This window comes from Apteryx mantelli, chromosome 11, assembly GCF_036417845.1.
Source record: "Apteryx mantelli isolate bAptMan1 chromosome 11, bAptMan1.hap1, whole genome shotgun sequence".
NCBI lineage: Eukaryota > Metazoa > Chordata > Aves > Apterygiformes > Apterygidae > Apteryx > Apteryx mantelli.
In genome coordinates this window covers 14433211-14442634 of record NC_089988.1, presented here as the reverse complement: position 1 = coordinate 14442634, position 9424 = coordinate 14433211, and the positions used below count along the sequence as shown (strand labels likewise).

The 9424-nt window shown below is 52.2% G+C and overlaps 1 pseudogene; it reads left to right on the top strand.

Moving 5' to 3' along the window:
• Nucleotides 1-3835: 3835 nt before the first annotated feature.
• Nucleotides 3836-4736, top strand: LOC136993064 (olfactory receptor 14A16-like; annotated as a pseudogene).
• The last annotated feature ends 4688 nt before the right edge of the window (nucleotides 4737-9424 follow it).

The following is a 9424-nucleotide window of genomic DNA, read 5'->3' as shown; positions in this document are numbered from 1 at the left end:
ACCCTCATCGGGTGGTCTGTAACTCCCATCACAACATCACCTTTACTCTGATGCTCACGCACAAGCTCTCACCCAAACCCTTGTCCATCCCATGCAAGAGCTCCATCCATCTGAGCTGTCCCTTCACACCAAGGGCATCCCCCCTGCTCATCTTCCCTAATGGTCTTGCCTGCAGAGCTTGTACACTGCCATCACAGCCCTCTGGTCATGCTAGCGGTCTGACCGCATCTCAGTTATTCCAACCATGTTTCAGTTCTGTGACAGCTTGTGCAGCTCCATCTGCTCCTCTCTGTGCCCCAGGCTGCATTCACTTGTGCATATTTCAGTTGCAGAGCCTCAGCTGTGGCACACAGAACAGACTGGTCATGGTGAAACCTGTTACCATGAGCCAAGGACACCATGTGTGCAATGGCCCCACCTCAGAGCGGAGACATGCTGGCATAGATAGCAGGTGGCAATGTAATGGTGAAAGGAGGTTCCCATGAAGAGAGCAAAGCCTGCAGTGCCCAAGGCCAGCGAGAAACAGAGCTGGGCTGTGCAGGAATGGCAGGAGAGGGGTTGGCTGCCTGAACTGATTTGTAGCCCCTTGGGGCCTGTGACAGAGGTGAAGTGATCTCCAGGCAGGACAAGGTGCCACTGAAGAAGTCCCTGGGCCTGTGTGGCCTGTGATCCAGGCACCCTGAGGTCATCATTAGCCCAGTCCCTGTTTATATCATCTTGGGTTGAGAAGAGGTTCAGGAGGAGGAAAACTAGAAGGTTTTAAGGGTGCAGAGACTAGAGCAGAGACCTTGGTGGGATGTGCTTCTCCCATTTATGAAACAGTCTTGGCTGTAGATCAGAGGGACTTTGCTAAAGGCAATGGCGGGATCCAGTTGTTTGGGTGCTGGTAGGAAACCTGAGATGCCTTGGGGCACTTGTCCAGCAACCACTCCAAAGGGGCATGGTTTTCCTAGAGCTCCCGTGGTGTATCTGCTAGAGACATGTGGATGGGCTGGATACCCCCAGGCATCGGACATGGCCCTGCAGGCCTGTTTCTGTGTCACTGAATCAAGTGCCTGCACTGGATGACATCAACTGTTTGCAATTTTTGGGTCTGCATGTGTCTCAGCTTCCTAGTGAGTGGAGCTCTGGTAGCAGTGGGCATCTCGTATCATTGCAGGTGGCCAAGGCAACTCCCCTCCTGGACCCCACCTCATGCTCTAGAAGGATGTGGGTGTCACACTTGCTCCATCAGAGCAAGCAGACCCTGGCACCTGTCCTCCAGCACCTCTGTGTCTCCCAACTTCACCAGGTGTGTGAGCAACTGACTCTCACCCTCCATCTCCATTGATTATAACAGGAGCATGGACTAAGATCTCGCATGCAGACATCCGTGCTGTGCTCACTTCTGCCTGGGCAAGTGGAATGCCACCCCCTTTGTGGTTTTTATGGAGCTCACGAGAAGGATCTGAATCCCACACCAGTCCAGGGCCTTCTAAAGCACCCTGAGAAGCCCAAAGCGACTCCTCTGAATCAACACCTGAACCATGTGTCAATGAGCTCTATTCTTGTCCCCATCTAGGTGTCCTGCCTACTTACGAGATGGGAGTAGGAGCTTCCAGAGTGGGACATTTCCAGCTATCATAGATAGCCATTCTCTGATGAAATAAATTGCAATGCTGGAATCAGTCTCTCTCCACTCTTTAGCAAAGGACAATAGGTGATTATTTTAGTCTACCTCAGTGAACATTTCCCAGGAGGATGGAGCAGAAGACCTGCATGGTCATGCATAGACCAAGATCTTGCATGCAGACATCCATGCTGTGCTCACTTCTGCCTAAGACAGGGGAATCCCACCTCCTCTGTGTTTTTTGTGGAGCTCACGGGAGAATCTGAATCCTATGCCAGCCCAGGGCTTTCTAAACCATCCTGAGAAGCCCAAATTGACTCAATTGAATCCATACCTGAACACTGGGAAAAGGAGCTCTATTCTTATACCCATCTAGCTGTCCTGCCTAGCTAAGAGATGGGAATGGGGGCTTCCTGAGTGGGACGTTTCCACCTTTCGTAGACAACCATCCTCTGATGAGACAAATTGCAATGCTGGAATCAGCCTTCTTTCAGTGCTTAGAGAGGGACCATCAGTGATTATTTTAGTCTACTTCAGTGAACATTTCCCAGGAGGAGGGAGCAGAAGGGACAGAAAAAATCATGCCTTCAGCTGGGCCTTTGGTCCTGAGTGGGGCCAGGCTGCAGGGATGGAGGGAGCTCATGGCAACCAGGCAGCACTGCTGAGACACAGCGCTGTCAGGAGCAGCTCCTCTGCAAAGAGCAGCAGGGCTCCAGGCACTGCCTGCAGTTTCTGCCAGAAGAAGAGACAAGACAGAGAGAAGTGAAAGGCAGCGTGCAGTGTAAGGAGAGAGGAGAGCTCCTTGTGGGAGAAATCTTCACAGCCCCTGACACAGTAAGTCTCTGGCTGCAGGGCAATGCTACTGCAGTTCCTGGCAAGGTCTTGAAACCCATCCAGTCACACAATTGGATTTTTAAGGATAGCTCTATCACTTTCACCTCTACAGAGGAGGAGGAGAAGCTTCAGAGCAGGGAGTCCCAGTCACAGTGCCACAGTGCCACAGCATGCTGCTACCTTCTCCCAGGGACGCTGCAGGGGGGTGAAGCCTGGGTGTGCTCGCAGATCTGTCCAGGACTGAAATTCAGAGCAGTATCTCTGCGCCCCAGGGTGCTGTGTGCCCAGCGCAGTGACTCTGCTGCCCACAACGGTCAGCACTCAGCCTTCCCGGGGACCTTCCCACAGGGTGAAGCTCTGGGCAGGAGGAGAGATTCCTGGCAGGGCAGCTTGAGCCTCCTGTCAAGAGGATGCTGCATGGGTCATGTCTGCCTGCATCTCCATCTCACTCCGAGGACATTTCTAGAGGGGACTTTCCAAAAGGAAGGTCAGGGCAGGGGATACATGAAAGGGAAGGAGCTGTCAAGAGTCTGTGCTTTCAGTTTGATTCTCTCTGGGTGCGGTGAAATGGGATTGGATCTGTCAGCTTTAGACAGGGGACTGATACAGTGACAGTGAGAGAGGAGCAGTTCTGGGAGGGACTAGGCAAATGCCTTCATCCACCCCTCAGCCTAAGGACAGAACCAGCATCACCTTTCCAGCCTCAGCAATGCTTGTCTCCCCTGCTCCATAGCACCGGCAAACACAGAGATGCCCTGGGCAGTGTCCTGCCCCCGGGAGATTTCTGCAGGGCAGAGTAGAGCTCACAGTGGGTGGGATGGGGTGTGTGAGCACTGAGAGGGGAGAGATGTGGGGACGGACAAACAGCTCCCCGCAGGGACAGCTCCAGGCAGCAGAGTCATGCTCAAAGTGTGAGAGGAAACTGTCAACTCCAAGGCCTCCTCTCCTCTCCCAGCAAGCAGAGCCCTCTGCTCTCAAGGTTATGGGGTCCAGCTAAAGAAAACAAAAGAAGCCTTAAAACTACTAATGAACCCACATTATTTAGAAGTGGGAGTGAAGATGCTGAAAATGCCTTCAACAGTATGTGTGGATGAAGTCTGACTCGAACTGGGAATATAGATTTTAGTCACCCCTCTTCCCATTTACACAGTGCTGTAGGTCAGGGCTGACTCCTCTGGAGCTCATGGGCAGAAGCCCCTACTCCTTGTGTCAAACTCGGCCAGCACAAACCAGAGCTCAAGCCATGATGCTCAGTGACACTGCTGCTGAGATGGGGAGAGGTAATGTGTGTGTGTTTGGGGGAAGTTACGAGAAAGATGCTCAGAGAAGTCTGTCCTAACTTGTCAATGTGTCTCCTTCCTCAGACAGTTCCCCTGTGCCCCAAAGGAGCAAATGTCCAACAGCAGCTCCCTCAACGAGTTCCTCCTCCTGGCATTTGCAGACACACGGGAGCTGCAGCTCTTGCACTTCTTGCTCTTCCTGGGCATCTACCTGGCTGCCCTCCTGGGCAATGGCCTCATCATCACAGCCGTAGCCTGTGACCACCACCTCCACACACCCATGTACTTCTTCCTCCTCAACCTCTCCCTCCTTGACCTCAGCTTAATCTCCACCACTGTCCCCAAATCCATGGCCAATTCCCTGAAGGACACAAGGGCCATTTCCTACTCAGGATGTGCTGCCCAGGTCTTTTTCTTCCTTTTCTTAATTTCAGCAGAGTTTTATCTCCTCACAGTCATGGCCTATGACCACTACGTTGCCATCTGCAGACCCCTGCGCTATGGGACCATCATGGGCAGCAGAGCTTGTGTCAAAATGGCAGCAGCTGCCTGGGCCAGTGGTTTTCTCCATGCTCTCCTGCACACTGCTAACACATTTTCAATTCCACTCTGCCAAGGCAACAGAGTGGACCAGTTCTTCTGTGAAGTTCCCCAGATCCTCAAGCTCTCCTGCTCGGACTCCTACCTCAGGGAAGTTGGGCTTCTTGTGGTTAGTGCCTGTTTATTCTCTGGGTGTTTTGTTTTCATTGTGCTGTCCTACGTGCAGATCTTCACTGCTGTGCTGAGGATCCCCTCTCAGCAGGGACGACACAAAGCCTTTTCCACATGCCTCCCTCACCTGGCCGTGGTCTCCCTGTTCATCAGCACTGGCCTGTTTGCCTACCTGAAGCCCCCCCTCCTTCTCCTCATCAGTTCTGGATCTGGTGGTGGCCGTTCTGTACTCAGTGGTGCCTCCAGCAATGAACCCGCTCATCTACAGCATGAGGAACAAGGAGCTCAAGGCCACACTGAAGAAACTGATTCAACTTCTTGTAGTTCAGCAGCAATAAGCTGCACATCTCTCCTCACAAACAACTCCCAGTTTATCTCAGACAACTCTTGTGCTTTGGGAGTTCTGTCTGCGATAGTCATGTTTGTGAACAAATGTTTCAATTCATCCCATTTCTCCAGAGGCACAAACCCTGTCTGTCTGAGTCAGAGGCTTTCTGTAAATCTGCCCAGACTGTCAGAGCTGGCCTCCCTTACAGCATCTCTGTAATAAAAGGGGATTTCATCAGTACACTGTCTGAAGACTGGGCTCTTCTTCCAAAGTGGGAGGCAAGAATGCACTCAGGGGTTTGCACCCAAAAAGTCCCTGTTGCCGTGCCTGGGTTTTTCATGGGCTAAGAGGCATCAGCTTGTAGAGTGCTGTGTTAGGGAATGAGGGCTGGATTCAGCTGTCACTTCTGGGTGCCCAGTGGCCGTGGAGAGGGTGAGTGTTCAAGTGGTATCTGCTAGGGGCTGTTTCACGTAGTAGAGGGCTGGTAACACATTCCTATCCTTCTGGAAGGGAGTATGGAGCCACTAGGTGAGCACAGGGGATCTCCAGGGGCACTTTGTGCCTGGAGTGGCCAGTGAGCGGAGACTCCCAAAACTAAGTGGAGTCACCCAAAGTCAAGGGCCAAACTGAGGAATGCACCAAATCAGAGCTCTGGAATCTCAGGAGAGGCAGTGGGGACTCCTGAGGCACAGGGAAGGCAGCCTCAAGGGTGGTTTGTGTCACCTACAATGAAAACCATGGCTGGACCTAATGACACACCTGACTCCATCCTGAGCCGTTGGAAATGCCTTGTGATTGCTCTGAGCATCTTCCACAGCCACGGACATCTGGGGAGGGGGTTGTCAGGTGCAGCGATGCTGGGCCAGTCGGGTCTACCCTGACCAGCATGGCCAATGTGGAGTCACCCTGGGGCCCCACAGCCTGCTGGCCCTGCAGAGCAGCACCACAAGCCCGCGGAGCACAGGGGAGGAGTGCAGGTGCGACTGGACAGGCCAGCCTGGACACACTGACCTGGGGAAAGGCTCTCTTGGGAGCAGGGACTTCTCTTGAGAAGAGCAAAGGAACAACTGTGTGCTTGCAGGGAGGAATAAATGAAAACCTGTTTCTGAGTGTGTCAACTCAGGGCAGGCTGCTCTTTTGCTGGACACTTTCACTAACCAAATCCATTCATTCTATCATATATCATCATTCCTTCCCTTTCCTCTAAGGGTTTTCCAGTTTCCAACAGATGTTGAGGAACCTTGTTGTTGTGTTTAAGAAAGCTGTCAAGCTGATGTAAGGTTACCCCAAGTGATACTGATGTATTAAATGGTGCAAAAAAAGGCATTGTTTGTTCAGTCATATGAGAAGTTAACCAGTAAGTCTGCGTGGTGACTTGGTCAAAACCATAGGTCCCATCACAATGGCTTTTGTTGCCTTCCATGTCTGGAGTACCCATCTCACTCTTATTGTCATAACCATGTGCAGCTTCCCATCCAGTGTGTTATTACATAGAGCTACGTTTAGACTAACTTTAGCTCTTAGGGTTAGTGTAACATGATTGCCTACTATCAGTCCTTGACCTCGTGCTATTACAGATGGTGTTTCTCTTGTAACTATAGTTTTGAAGATGGCTTGTGACTGATCTTCAATACCCGAGTTGTCCCATGGGCAAAGTGAAAAGGCAGAACGTGTTAGAGACACGTTTCAGGTGTTTTTTCCAGTTATCAGTGTTCCCACAGTTAGCAGGTAACACCACATCTCCCTGCAAGAGAAGACACCTAGGTCTTGGACATAACCCAGACCTCACTAATGGTTAACTTACTGCCTTCAGTGTCTACAGCATCCCATGCTCCTTTTCCATGGGAAAAGAGCAGAGTCACCCAGAGTGATCCCTGAGCTGGATGTTTAGCCACAATCTCACCTCCAGGACTTTGATGGGGTTTTATTTCTGTTTTAACAGGAATTCAGGCAGCCACTGACACAAACCCCTTATCTATGGGCCTTCCCATAAGAGTTTGTCACTTATTTAGCCACCTTACAACTTCCCACAAGTGGGATCCCCACTTAGAAGTATTCTATGAGAGAAGAGTCACTCTTGTGCAGCTGTTGTTTCTGTCGGCCACTCCATCTTTCTACTACCCCATTACTTGGAGGTTGATACCATAGGCGAAAGGTCTACTGATCTTTGTTAGAAGCACACCGCGTTTGCAGTTCTTTGTTCTTCAAATGTGTTCCATTACCAAATTGCATTTCTCTGGGAAAGTAGCAAACCAGTGGTTCAAACCAGCAAGGCTTGCTAGTCCAGTTGCAGCTCAGGTGGGGTGCACATTCCCTCTGCCGATAAATATTTCTGCTCCTGCAAGGATTTATTTTCAGCCTTCAGGTGTTTGCATGAGTCTGGAGGGTGGCCTAAAACAAAGGTCACCCTCTGGTTCCCTTTGTGCTGAGATAAATTCCACTTGCTTTGCAGCAGCTGTGGTCCATCACAGCCTACGTTCTTCTCTGAACCTTCTTCCATGGTAGGAACTGATTGGTTGGTCACAATACAAGATGCAAGTAGAGTTCAATTTCTCAGAAGATGTTCTAGGCTACCAGACTAGAATGCACATAGGTGCCTTTGTCAAAATAAACGCCTGTAGGTATGAAAAGAGGCTTCTAGGCTTAAATAGGGTCAAGTATGAAATGCAAAGAACACAAAGCTCAAGGGTTTGAAAAAGAAGGATTGCTTCTATCCTAAAAAAAAAAAAAATCTTAATTTTAATAGTCATCTCAGAGAAATTTTTGTTTGAGTTCACATGAGACTAGCTGTTTTGCTTTTGTAAAGCATGGGTAAAGTTTTTTTAAGTTTTACAACAATTTTTGCAGGCAATGGACAGGCATCTTCTTCCAATTCTACCCATGCAGGGCCAGGTACAGCCCTTTCCACCCTGCTCTCCCCCAGCACCTCTTCCCTGAATTTGGGGTGCCCTGCACAATGTCCTTCCTTGTGGGTGAAGGGGGACCCCAGCTCTCCAAGAAAGAGGCTGCAGCCTCAGCACTTGTGGCAAGGGCTCGCACAGCAAAATGGCCATGGGAGCTCCCTGCCCTGTTGCTGCTCATCTTTGAGAGCTGCTGGGGAAGCAGTTGGTGTCAGGAGTTGTGGGAGGGGGTCCCTCGCAGGAGTGGTCCTCTCCCAGAGAGCTGGAGTGCCCTCCTGTGGGGTCTGGCCTCCCATCACAGAGAGCATTGGGGACCGTCTGCCTGCAGCGCCACCAAGGACAGAGCCCCAGGAAAGGTGCAAGATGCACAGAAGAACATGGGAAGGGCCCAGGGGGAGAGGAATCCAAAGGGGTCAGGAAATGGGATGTGTGGGAAGGCCATGACTTCCAGGTAGGAAGGGTGTTTCTCTGGTCTCCCACCAAAAGGAACCTGATGATGACTGACCCTGGCTTTCCAATGCCAAAGTGTGGTAGGGAAAGAGCAGCCCTCCATGAGCAAATGCCACCGGCTGCTGTAGCTGTGTGCCAAGTGCTGTGTGCCAAGCACTGCCTTGGCCTGCCTTGCCCTGTGCTGGGGGGAAATGGCTAGAGGGGGCAGAGCCATCCCAGAGGAGGTTTGCCTGCTCAGCTGAGGACCACCAGTGCCTTCTTCCTGCTGCCAGACTGGTGAGGGGGGCTCCGAGACACCGGTGTCGCTGGATCTTGCAGCAGCTGGCAAGGCTGCTGAGAAGGGAGGACTAGTTTTGTCAGATGCCCACCAGGGCTTTCTTCATTGAGGTGGGCCTCAGGGCAAGTGGTGACTCTCTGGAGGTGCCTCTAAATGCTGTGCTGGCTCATGCACATGGCTGTGGGGTGATGTTGGTCAATGGAGCTGGGGCAATGGAGCTGGGGCACTTCTCTGAGTCGCCCTGACATTGGCTCATTTCTGCTGGGCTGCCACTTGTAAACACTTGGATTTTGTGCCTCCTTTGTGGCAGCTCTGTGTTCAATTGCTCTTCCAAGGGATGGGAAAAGAGGCTGCAGAGGGTTCAGAGACGGGAGGAGGAGGCGAGCGGTGTGTGCAGTGTGCTGTGAGGCCCAAGGCTGGGAGCAGGGCCTGGGGGTGTTTCCACAATCCCTGCTGCCTGTGCGCTGAGCTTTGTCAGGGCCTGGTGCCCTTGCCCTGAAAGGTGGGTGGGATTCAGGGCTGCACAATGCAGGCAGTCCTGCCAGCTCAGCCAGCCTTTCACTGCTGTGTGCATTTCAGCTGCTGGATTGCCCTGACCTTGCCCATGTGGATGATGCCGTCCTGCTGCTCCGCCAGAGCTATGTCCAAAGTCAGAGCCTGAAGATGCGTGGGCTGGCATTCAGGGGCCTCATGAGCCTGTCGCAGAGACCCGAGATGGTGAGCAGGGGGCAGCTGGGTGAAGGCATGCTGGCAGCCTGGGGCTTGACAGGAGGTGTTCATCTGCCCTGCGTCTTTCATGCCAGGCACTTGGCTGTGCTGCACAAGCAGAAAGGCACCAATGCCCACCAGGAAGAGCTCCTGCTGCTGGCACATCTCGGCTGTGCTAGGCAGAGATCCAGGCCCAGCACCAAGCAAGCCAGCTCCAAACGACCTCAGTCATGGGAGCGCTGTGGCCAAAGTCACGCTATAAGAGGGACGATGAGCCAGAGCACAGGCTCAGGCTAACGTAGCCGGCTGCTCCTGGGCCTCAAGGCA